General features: G+C 45.6%; 1 pseudogene; it reads left to right on the top strand.

Annotated features, from left to right (window-relative positions):
* Positions 1-12,021, top strand: part of LOC146789558 (mitochondrial import inner membrane translocase subunit Tim29 pseudogene) — a 117,788-nt pseudogene extending 105,767 nt beyond the window's left edge.
* The last annotated feature ends 265 nt before the right edge of the window (positions 12,022-12,286 follow it).

The following is a 12,286-nucleotide window of genomic DNA, read 5'->3' on the forward strand; positions in this document are numbered from 1 at the left end:
TGACGATTGCAATTGCCAAAAACCGAGGGTCTTGCATTTTTGCGAGGACATCGTAATTCGATAGCCCTTGAAGTTTGTATACTCGGTTAGTGTGCACGATGCCTGGCCGTAGTACTTTGTTTGGGTTTCTCAAATGTTGCAGCATGGATTCCCGGCTGGAGGATTCATGTCCGATACCTCCGGTTGGAACTCCAATTTACGAGCTCTATAGTCGTCATGGCGTGGGTCCTATCGTATATAATGAATATTGGGTCCGCTACACTAAAAATGATGGCGTCCTTAGTTGGCCATCTCATGGTAGTTTCGAGACTGCCGTTTTAGATAATTTGGAAGCTAAATTATTTAAAAAGAAAGCTAGGCCGGCCATGTTTGATTCCTTCCGGTTATGGCGGAAAGAGGCCAAGCAGAAAGAAATCAAACAGAATAAGAAAAATAAAAGAGAAGGTGTTATTACGGTGATGCGCAATGCAGAACAGTACCAGTTAGACAAAGCTGAGAAAGAGCAGGAAGTTAGTGCTCGGCTTCACCATATGGCAGTGGATAAATGTTATCCGGTGCTACCTTCTAATATCGATAAGACAGGAGAAGAAGCGATGGAGGATTCGCTCTTGTCTTATCTGATGAAATCGCCACCTCCCTATGCTCCCGATGTTATGGGTCCTGTGCGTCCACCTCTTCCTCAAACCGCTGTTTTGGCGGCTGCTGGTCAGCCCGCCGTTCCTCCCGCTCTCCCGAATCCCCTTGGGCCACAGATCGTACATCCTCTTGTTCCGGCTTCTCTCCCTACTGCGCCTTTCCAAGTCCCTCCTCAGCCTGTCGTTCCCGCTGCTCCTGCTGCTGCGTCTACTTCTACTGTTTCCACCCCTATTGTTGCTGCGCCTGCATCTTCTTCCTCTTCTCCTTCTGTTCGCAGTCGTCTCCTGACTGCTGTTGCTTCTCTTTATTCTCCGCTTTTTGGGTCGATACTTGGCTCGACTCTTTCAGATGTCGCTCAAAGACGCAGTCAGCTTCCTGATGGTAGGGAACGTGAATCGTTGGTGAAAACGGCACGTAGATGGATTCGTAATCCTGTTAAATACACCTCACGTGTAGTGTTTGAAACGTTTTCTCAGTTTAATGTGCCCACGCAACGATTCGTGTTTGAAGAACTGTGTAAATCATTGAAGGAGGAGTGGGACGATGATGTGGCTGATAATGTACCGTCAGAGGTTTCTGAGCTACAGCATCGGTTTGCCTCGGGTGTAATCGTAGGCGACAAAGTTCGAGAGGCTCTAGAGCGCTTGTTATCCTTTCGATGTACAGTGCAACCTCGTGCGTTGTTTAAGGAAGAGACTGCAGAATGGATGGCACAACCTGGTCAATATCCTATGCGGGAAGTTCCCCCGGTATGGATGCCAGGTAATCCTGCTGCTAACCCTCCTGTCCCAGGCCGTTTCCAGAGAGTGTGGATACACCTCCCTTGGAAACGATCGGAAGTTTTACAAGTGAAGCAATCCTTGCCTGATCCCCGTAAGAATCCTGCAGGTTATTATAAGGAGCTGTCCCAATTGGTGGATGCTACTGTTATGAACCTAGCCGATATTGATATGTTGTTTGGCAATGTGGTGCCTCAGCCGATTTGGGCGAAAATTCGTCACGAGAATCACGCAGCCGAGTTAGGCGGTGACTGGGCTGCCCTTACAGCGGCAGATGCCCAGCAGGTCGGTGGGGCTAAACCTGAACAGCTTATTGTGGCTTTGCCTCAGAGGATAATTACTCTCATGAAAACGCTTATGCCAGCGATGCGCGTCAATTGGGACAAATTATCAGCGTGCAAGCAAAAGAGGGAGGAAAGCGTTTCTGATTTCTTTACGAGATTTGAGGAAGCGTTTGTTGATCATAGTGGTCAGGACATGGGTTCTGAGGGTGGTCAGCGGCTGTTCGTTGATAAGTTTGTATCGAACTTGTTGCCCGACCTTAGCAACAAGTTGAAGAATTCTGAGAGTTCGTGGGCTGTTTCTACCACCGCTCAAATATTGGCTACGGCCCAATATTACGAAAATAGAGAAAAGGAGGAAAGTGAGCGTGCAGATAAGAAAACGAAGGATCTTAAAACTAAGGTCTTATTGCAGCAAGCCTATCCTCCGCGTTCGAATTTCAGTGATACACAGCAGCTAAACAGATCACAACCACAGTTCTCCAGATCGCAGACGCGAAATGCTTCTCCCGCACCTCGCTTTGTGCTGGGATATAATCAATGCGCATATTGTCGTGGGGAGGGCCATCTGAAGTTTGATTGTCCGGTTCTTCGTGATAGGACCAATGGTGTGTCGGCCCGAGGAGGACGTAGTGGTCCTCAACAGGCTTCTCGTGGTAGAGGTCGCGGAGTTACCCAGAATCAGGCCGAACGTTTTGCCACGTCTTCGGACTCGCAAAATTGTTTCGATCGGCGCGAACCATCGTCCGGTCGGTCTGCACAGTATCATGTGGATGACTGTTATGTTGAGTGTGATGTTGATACGGATGGTATCTACTAGGACAGCCATAGACAAAGGAAGGGAGAAGTATCAGTTCCGGTTGATCAGAGAGGGCCTTATGTTGCAGTAGCCACTTTGGGCGTCGTTGAGCCTTTTCTGTTGGACACTGGTGCAGCAAAAAGTTCCATCATGCATTCGAAACTCCCTGGCGCGCCTTTGTCTGGCTTAACGAATGTTTCCGTTGGATTTTCTGGCGCCCCCGTTAGCAATCCAGTTTCTAGCCCTTTGCCCCTTACAATTGGGTCTCATGAGCTAGAAGCTCCTTTGATTTTGACTACTGGTTGTGGTGAGAATCTTTTGGGCTTAGATTTGTTGAAAAGGTTACATGCGACTTTGTACTGTTCTCCTACGGGTGTGGAGCTTACATTGGGTAAGAGCGTGATTTCCCCTATGTATTGATCGATCGACAAGCTCCCATCGGAATTGAGATCTCTTCCGGACTCCTTGTGGGCGACAGGTCCCAATGACGTGGGCCTGTTGGATATACCACCTTATGTTGTCCAACTGAAAGTTGGTGCGCGTTTGCCACGCATACCTCAGTATCGTATTTCCCTTGATGGTGAAAGGGCACTGTTAGCGATCATTTACGATCTGATCGGTAAAGATGTTATTGAGGAGACACGGGGTAATGTGTGCAATAGTCCCGTGTTGCCTATTCTGAAACGAACGGATCCCTCCAAGCCTCCTGTGTACCGTCTAGTTATCGACTTACGGGAGGTAAATAAAGTCGTTGTTCCGCAGTTTCCTGTGGTGCCAGACATTACAGCTTTACTGACTCTGATTCCAGCCACTGCATCATGGTTCTCGGTGATCGATCTGAAGAATGCGTTCTTTAGCATTCCGATTGCTGAGGAAAGCAGAGACTTGTTCGGTTTCTCATTAGGTGGTCGCAGCTTCAGATTCAAACGCGCACCACAGGGCTACTGTGAGAGTCCATCAATCTACAGCCAAGCTCTTAAGAGTCAACTTGATGCGTTTGTGTTACCGGCTGGTGCAGCCTTGATTCAGTACGTTGATGATCTGTTGGTCGCTGCTGACACTGAACAGCTCTGTAGAGCCGCTACAGTGTCTCTGTTACAGCATCTCTGTGCTTTACATCATAAAGTGTCACCTTCCAAACTGCAATATTGTTGTCAAGAAGTTACCTATCTAGGTCACTTATTGTCAAAGGCGGGAAGAAGGTTGACCCCTGAAAGAATTGCAGCAATTGCTCGAATGACTGTGCCAACAACTCAGAGAGATGTGCGTGCCTTTTTAGGTATCACGTCATACTGCAGACAGTGGATCCCGAACTTTTCACTGTTAGCGAAGCCATTGGTAGCTCTCACGTGCAAGGACGTTTCGACTCCTTTGCCTTGGACGGAGGAATGTCAGAAAAGTTTTTCTGAATTACGTGATGCACTGTGTTCGGCTCCTGTGTTAGGTACTCCTGATTACAGTAAGCCTTTCACATTATACGTCCATGAGAGGGACGGTTGTGCGTTGAGTGTTTTAACGCAACAATTTGGTGATAAGCAGCGTCCGTGTGCATATTTTTCCTCGACCTTAGACCCGGTAGCTAGAGCGTTGCCGAGTTGCTTGAGGGCGACAGCGGCAGCTGCGGCGTCTATTCGACAATCCGCAGGTTTGGTCATGGATAATATGCTCATAGTAATGGTTCCGCATGCAGTTGATACGCTCTTGAATCGGACAAAGACTCAACATCTGACGAGTGCAAGGTTGTCTGGGTACGAGCTGACCCTTTTGGCAAGTCATATACAGATCAAACGTTGTAATGTACTGAATCCGGCGACATTGTTGCCGATTAATATGGAATCAGATGATGTGCTGCCACATGATTGTTATTTACGGACTGAGGAAGAAACAAAAGGTCGTGTGGACCTGAAAAACACTCCCTTGGCAGATCCCGATGGTACTTTGTATGTGGATGGTTCTTGCTTCAAATTGCCGAATGGCGATGTGACGACTGCGTATGCTGTGGTGACGTTGAGCACGGTTGTGGAAACTGCGAGATTGAACCAGAATTCCGCACAAGCGGCAGAGTTAATTGCATTGACAAGAGCGTGTGTTCTGTCGAAGGGAAAGCGAGTGAATGTGTTTACTGACAGTCAGTATGCATTTGGTGTTGCGCATAACTTTGGAAGATTGTGGAGAGAAAGAGGATTTATGACATCGCATGGTACGAAGATCCAACACGGGCATCTCGTGAATGATCTTTTGGATGCACTTACGTTGCCTAAACAAGTGGCGATCGTTAAATGTAGTGCACATCGGAAAGTGACGGATGATGTTGGTCGTGGTAATGCGTTTGCGGATGAGATTGCTAAGGAAACGGCTAAGAATCTTGCGACTCGAATGTATGTCACGAGTTCAGTGAGGTGGCCGACGGAGACTGGTATGTGTGAAAATACTGTTGAGAGTGTGAAAGCAATTCAGAACGAAGCTACTGAAGCTGAAAAGACCAAGTGGAAAGAAAGTACAGGAAGATTGGATATGCATGGATGTTGGGTTGACCTGACGGAATGTCAGAGGTGGATGTTACCAGATGCGTATGTGTTAGCTGTTGTGACGATGGCTCATGGGTTGTCACATATTAGTGCGAAAGGAATATGTAAGTTCTTGTCTCCTGTATGGAGGAATGAGGGTATTGCTAAGTGTGCCGAGAGAGTGGTTAAGAATTGTATGGTGTGTTTGATGCACAATCCCGGAAGGGGCACCCCCACTCCACCTGGTCATTTCGCTCCTCCTGCTTGTCCCTTTGAGGTTATCCAGTTGGACTTTATCCATATGGAGAGATGCAATAACCTGAAGTATGTTTTGGTTGTGGTTTGCGCGTTCTCCAGATGGATTGAGGCCTATCCTCTTAAGGATAATACTGCCCTGTCCACAGCAAAAATCCTGCTGAAGGAGTACTTTCCTAGGTACGGAATGCCACGGATTGTGTGGTCGGATAATGGAAGCGAGTTTGTGGGAAGTGTGATGCAGAGTGTGTGTAAGGGCCTTGGAATTCGACAGAAATTCCACAGTGCTAATCATCCTCAGGCAGCGGGTTTGGTTGAAGGGTACAATGGTACCCTGAAGCTGAAACTCGCTAAGATCCAAGCTACGACTGGTCTGTCATGGCCTGATGCCTTGCCCCTGGCTCTCCTATCGACCAGAGCAACCGTACACTCTCGAGTAGGGCTTAGCCCATATGAGATTGTGTTCGGTCGCCCTGCGAATATTTGGGGAGTCCCGAGGCCTAGGGCTTTTGATAGTCTTGAGTATCCAATGTTAATTGATTATTTGCATGATTTGACCACTAAACTACGGTTAATCTATCAACAGGTCCTTGAAGCTCTACCGGCGCAGACAGAGGGTCCTGGACACCAGCTCCGGCCAGGGGACTGGGTGGTTACCTGAAATTTTGGTCGGAAACGTAACTTGGAGCCAAGATTCGTCGGACCCTTTCAAGTCTTGTTGACGACGAGGACAGCGGTTCGACTGGAGGGCCGGAAAAATTGGGTCCATGCCAGCCACACAAAGAAGGTACCGATTCCCTTACCAACTGACGGTTGGGTGAGGACTGGGATTTCGGCCACAGAAACTGAGACCCCTTTGCACTTTGTGCCATTTAGCGACGCTCAACTTGTGGAGGAGGATTCGTCACTGCCAGATCCACATGTGGAGTCATCAGTAGCAGAGAACCCAAGGTCTGACTCGTTGTCCACTCCATCGAACACTGTTGCGCCAGCTGAACAATTGTTTGTAGAGCAAACTCGACCTGGAAGAAGTCGATACTTTCTTCGTTCAAGGACTAATAAAAATTAGTAGTATATTTGTTTTTGATGTTCCGAATATTATGGACAATTACATCCTTTCTTTTTGAGTTCTTATGTGCTTTTCCACTGCTAAGAGATTTGTAATAAAACTGAACTTTTCGAGGAAACCTCTCCATCCGGGTTACCGTAGGGCCGTGCGGGTACTCCTTTCTGTTTAGCAGGTTTCTGACGCTAGGTCGGTTACTTTTGTCGATCTCTGGGAACTCCTGGGGATTGATAATCGCTACTCAGAATGAAGTGCGTCAAGTACGTCACGGACGGTTTGTAGAGGATGGCATTCTCTAAGCTGTTGGAAGAAGAAAGGGTGTCGGCACAGAGATTAGAGTTATGGAGGGTTGTACGAACAAAATGTTTTCTGTTTCAGGTGTTTCTACTGTTTCTGACTGTATCTATGTTATTGGTGGGTGTAGTGTATTTTGGAGTACCGTTGTTCTTGCCTTCTGTTTCACCTACCTTTTCTCCTAAACTAAGTTCCCTCACCACTGTCTCCCCACATTCCTTTCATCCTTTGCCTCAACATGAGCAGGTTAGACGTGCGGAATTCATGAATAATTCCTTTGTTCAACTCCTACATCAGCATCAGTTGGTGGTGAATACTACCAATTGTTGGGTATGTGGGTTAATGCCACACACCATGGATAGGGGTATTCCGTATTTGGTCCTTCCATACAGCTCCCAGGGTTCAGCTCGAGCATTCCAAACTATGTTCCGTAGTGCACTAGATTCCTACCCCAGTCGAGAGCCACGATCTGTCAATTTTGGTCCTGGGCCGTACCACAAGCCCTTGGCGATAGCAATAGCAGATCTGGATAGAGATGTTTTCGATGCATCACTTATTCCAGATGAAGAAGTGCAGGCCTATAAGGATCTGAGTGAGACTGAGTATAGTACGTCAGTGGGTGATAGACAGCTTAAGAGCTCGTCCCCGATATGGATTGTACCGCACCTTGGTAATTTCTGCTTGAAAGGCTTGGGTCGAAATCCGAGAGCACAACTTGGGAACAGTGCTTGCACTGATACGTATGTCCTACCGATGCTCTCCTCCCCTGTTTTTCTGACTGCTAAGGGCACCTATTTTGTATGTTATGAACGCGCGTATACATGGTTACCCCGCGACTTTTCGGGTACCTGTTATATTGCGAATCTTTTACCTCCGACTTTCACAGTTGCTTCAGACTACCACAAAACTAGAGTCGTGAGAGGCGTTATTAGCAAAGAGGATACTGCTGGTCAAGAAGCAGGAGACTTCTTTAAGGGTTTCTTGCCGTTTTGGGGACCTATGGTTAATAGTAGGAACCTAAGACAGTTGACCCGTGTGGTAGAGTCGACTGCTAATATTACTGCAAATGCCCTTGGTAATTTAACAGCTGAACTACAGGCGGATAGACTCATGACGTTGCAGAACCGTATGGTTCTAGACGTTGTTCTTGCAGATAGAGGGGGTGTGTGTAAAATTATCCATTCGAGTTGTTGCATTTTTATTCCTGACAATGCTCCAACTGTATACCAAGCCATCTCGAAGTTGCACAAGATTTCCGAGTCCATACACGTGGACGAAGGTAATTGGACGCTCCTAGGATGGTTTTGGGGCCTGATGTCAACCTGGGGTTGGAAGATTCTAATGATCGTAGGGGTTGTTGTAACGTTTCTGTTCACGTGTTGTCTTTGTGTACAGTGTGGTCCTGCCTTATGTGGCCTATGTGCTGCGACGTGTATAAGGCGGCCATCTGTTACCAAGGAGACGTTGATGAATAGGATGATGTTCCAGCAGCAGCTGAACGATCTGATGAATATTGATATAGATTCCGATCTTGACTAGTGCTTGCCTACATGAGGGCAAAAGGAGCGTCTGAGGTTCCGTGTGAGACGGGACGGCACTTTTTGAGTGGTGACGAACATGGATGAGTTTGGTATCTACGAACCGCAAATGACGAGTATAGTGGGTGTACGCAGTTTCGCTATGCAGCCACGTATGGTTCGTCTTATTTTTGGGTTTGTTCATCCGAACCCTCGGGTTCCATTTTAGATACAGCATCCATTTTGTTTTCTTGCCCTCAGGTAGCCAGCGAACGGGTTTTGTCCGCTTCGTGACCCTGGGACTCCCAAGCTAGTACGAAGGACACGTGTTTCTTTGAGGTGACTTTTACGATGAGGGAAATGACATGATTAAGGCAGATGGCCCTGCTCGAGGCTTATCTTGCCGCGCCGGTCTATTGTTTCAGCCATGCATACATTAGACACGAGGTCTTTGACCCCTCTATCGAGTTCCCTTTATTGCCCCTGACACTCTTTTCTAACCTGTTGTGCATCCTTGTCCTTTCCTTGCATCTGTTTTTCGTCCTTCCTCTTAATGTGTTTATGGTTAGGATGGAATGTGTTTATTGCGGAGGGAATATGTTTTTACAGTTGGGAACCGGCAAGACTGTTGTAATTATGTTCCGGCCTCCTGAAACATGAACGCGACCCTTTTGAAGTTTATTGTGGGAACTGAGTTGTAACCTTTGTTCGCCATACTGTGCTATGGCAAAAACTTGTATAAAAGGACCGATCCACTTCTACGAATTTGAAGCAGTCTCCGAGAACCTACACGTTGTGTACTTCTTGTGACCTCTGTATCCCTGCAGTAAATAAACGCTGATCTCTGACGTCGCTGGAAGTGTCCCGTGTCTCTGTGTTTAGTACGCCAGAACAGGTAACCCACGAAGGTTTCAGGTGTTGTTCCCTGGCACCGCTGGGTCTTAAGAATAACCCAGTCCTTCACTAGCTAGGCGGTCCCAATGTATAGACAAACCAGAACAAACGACTTAGATATTTCTCAGGAGTGGTGGGAATCCGAAATACCTGTTCGTACTTATTTGTTAGTCCACAACATAATAATACAGACACGGTAAAGTTTAAAGAGTTTATTTTATAAACCTCGCGTCCTAAGATGCAGTACTTTGGCTAACACTAGCAGACTAACAGTACAGATCAGAACCATAAGCATTATTACAATACCATATAAAATGAAAGGATCAATCATACTATTAATGACAGTGGTATACGGCCACACTCCTTTCACTAGAATCTAATACATTGTTATTATTAGACTATTAGAAGGTCTCTTAGACTAACAGGGGGGACCCCATACCGTATAGATCAGCTTAGTAGAATCACATCAAAGGATCAGCTTTCGCATGCATCAGCTCTTCTGTTCGAATGAATCTAAAACCAAACTGTTCTGCAATATTAAAGACGCTTGTCCTTCAGATATTGGCAGCTGTATGCATGATATGTCTAACAAGTGGTACGATCAATCTAAACACAATACTCTGTACCTTTTAGTGACCCAGACGCGTTCTTTGCATGATGTACAGACCAAGGGCACATTTCACGGTTAAGAATGTGAAACAACAGTTTGTTCTCCTGTAAGGCAAAGTCGAGTCAGCATTTCTAAAATGAATAACACATAACAATAGTGTTGTGTGCAGCGCAGCAGAAACGACAAGCTTGCTTGCTAACCATGATCTCGTTTATGCTAACTTAGTGTTGTAAATAGGGCGTGGCTTAATCCATCTCACAAGATTTTGTGCAATTTTCATAAAAATATATAATGTTATTTAATGAATAAAATATTTATAAATAAACAGTTAAAAAACTGTAGAAAATCAGTACAAAAAAATAGGTATAACTACTATCACACTTAAAAATTAGCATTTAAAAAACCTTAGAAATTCACAGAAAAAAACATTGGTTTCAGGGGTGTTATAGTCTGTATACCAACCCTTTCACAAAACCTATGTGAAGAAGTAATAACACTTCCACAAACATGAAAACAGTGGAGTACTTACATGCAATGGTGTCCCCAAAAATGAAAGATAACTGCCCTTGGTTTAGTCTTCCAAGCTGCCAGCAGTAATCCAAAAGTCAAGTGCTTGGTAGTACCAGCAATTAAAGACTCAAAATAATTCCTTGGTATAGCTGCTCTAGAATGTACATTGTTAAAAACGAAAGCATTCCACATGAGCTGGTGTCTTTTATACTGGTGAAAGACTTAGAAAGACATCCTTTCCTTACATCATTCACTGTTTTAGGGAGTCAGTTGAGTGCATCGGGTAATCACTGAGGGAAGCAAACCATTTCCCCCTTATTAGGCTCCTTTTCTGTTATCCATGGCTTGAAAGCTATAAGTATATAGACATTGTCAGGGTTCCTAATCAGATGTATGACATTTGCTCTCCTATGGAAAGGTCTGTACCTATTAGCGGCAATTATTTTTCAAGAGCTGGCGGAATATCCTCCAATGCAGTTCACTATCAGGAATATAAATGCAACACTTTTGTAGTTAGTATCTACTTTATTATCCTTGCTAGCACTTTCGTTGAGTTCACCCACCTCTTCATTTTCTCAACTTTTCTTTAAAGAATGACAGACATTTACATTTGGATTAGTCTATTTCTCCTATGGATATTTCCAACAATGTGAGAAATGAATCAATAGCTCTCACATGGCAATCAAAACACAGGCATGACCCAATAAGGAATATCTCCACACTGATAGGATCAAGCATAAAGGTATTGTTCTTCCCCGAGCATAAACTTTTTCCTGTACATCTTCTTGTATCTGGAATTTTACTGTCAGCGAAGGTCAAGCAAACAATTATGCCAGTCAATTCAGATCTTTTTTCCCAGCAAAGAAACAGTCATAAGTTCTCAATAAACTCAGGGAAACAAAGTTGTAGTGAAAACACAATAATTAATTTCAAGGACATCAGGACAACAAAAGGTTTGGTGGCAATAATACACCGGGGTTCCTGTGGCTGCGGGTTGCCAGTCGGAGAGCATGCTCCAGTGTCGCCAAGGTTGTGATCGAGCCTGGAGCAGGAGAGGTTATAGCGCCGCCCAAAAAGAACAGGTTGGAGAGGATAGGTATTTGGATTAAAAGCCTTATGCACGATTATGCAGAGGCATGTCGGGATATTGGAGTGGGCATGAAAGAGCGTCCTGGGAAAGCCGCAGTCTATCTCTCCATCCTTACCGGAGCAGGCATTTGTAACCACAAGACACCCTGTGAAATGTCTTTTCAGTCTAGTCTCCTGGATGCTGTTGGTACTCTCTTGCTCCTCTCCCCCTGGACCCGGAACGGGAGCTCTGAAGACCACGTACAGCGGTTAGTAACTTTACGTAACCAGGGCCGCCTGCGCTATCAGAGCCTGGTCTTCTTTTCTCTCATGTATGAGGTCCCCTATGACCAAGACTGTAACCTCTATGAGGCCCAGTGCAAGCACCTTGCTCCCCGGCTGCTAGACTTCCCCAGCCGGGTGTGTGATGTGGGCTTTTTGGGACGCGGGTGGGTGTTGGATTCCAAAATGAAAGAATTTGATGTCAACGATGACGAGTTCAAGTACCTTCCTGCCCACCTTCAGACTATCTCGGCCAAGGATTTGCATTTGGAGGAAAATGAGAAACTGTTTGATGAGAAATACAAGGCTGTCTTTATGCCAGAAGAGCTCCTGCAAGAAGATTTTCCACAGGTGCCAACTCTGCTAAAGTCCACTCATTGATGTTTCCACGCCCTAAAGAGCGAAATATCTCGGGATATTGCACGTGAATTGTTTTTGTATTGTTGTGAATTTCCAAATACCTGCATTGTGAACCTTGGATAAAATCTCTAATGTACTTAAAACCAAATTGGAGAGGGTAAGAACTGCCTATCAAAGAGCAATTACTCATGGTGGTCATACCTAAACATTAAAAACCTGTCTAGCATTAAGCTGTGCAGCCTTACTGAGATCATGTCTTTAGTCCATAGTTTCCTTTCCATTTTACATTGGTATTTAAAAATATATTTTATTCCTCACATAGTTGCATCAAGCATCCTTCTGTGTCCCTGACTGATTAGTGAGGGGGGGTTGCTGGAGCCACACCGCTTCAGCGAACGTGACACTGGGTAAAGTGGGGTTGAGTGAAA

This window comes from Triturus cristatus, chromosome 10, assembly GCF_964204655.1.
Source record: "Triturus cristatus chromosome 10, aTriCri1.1, whole genome shotgun sequence".
Classification (NCBI taxonomy): Eukaryota; Metazoa; Chordata; class Amphibia; order Caudata; family Salamandridae; genus Triturus; species Triturus cristatus.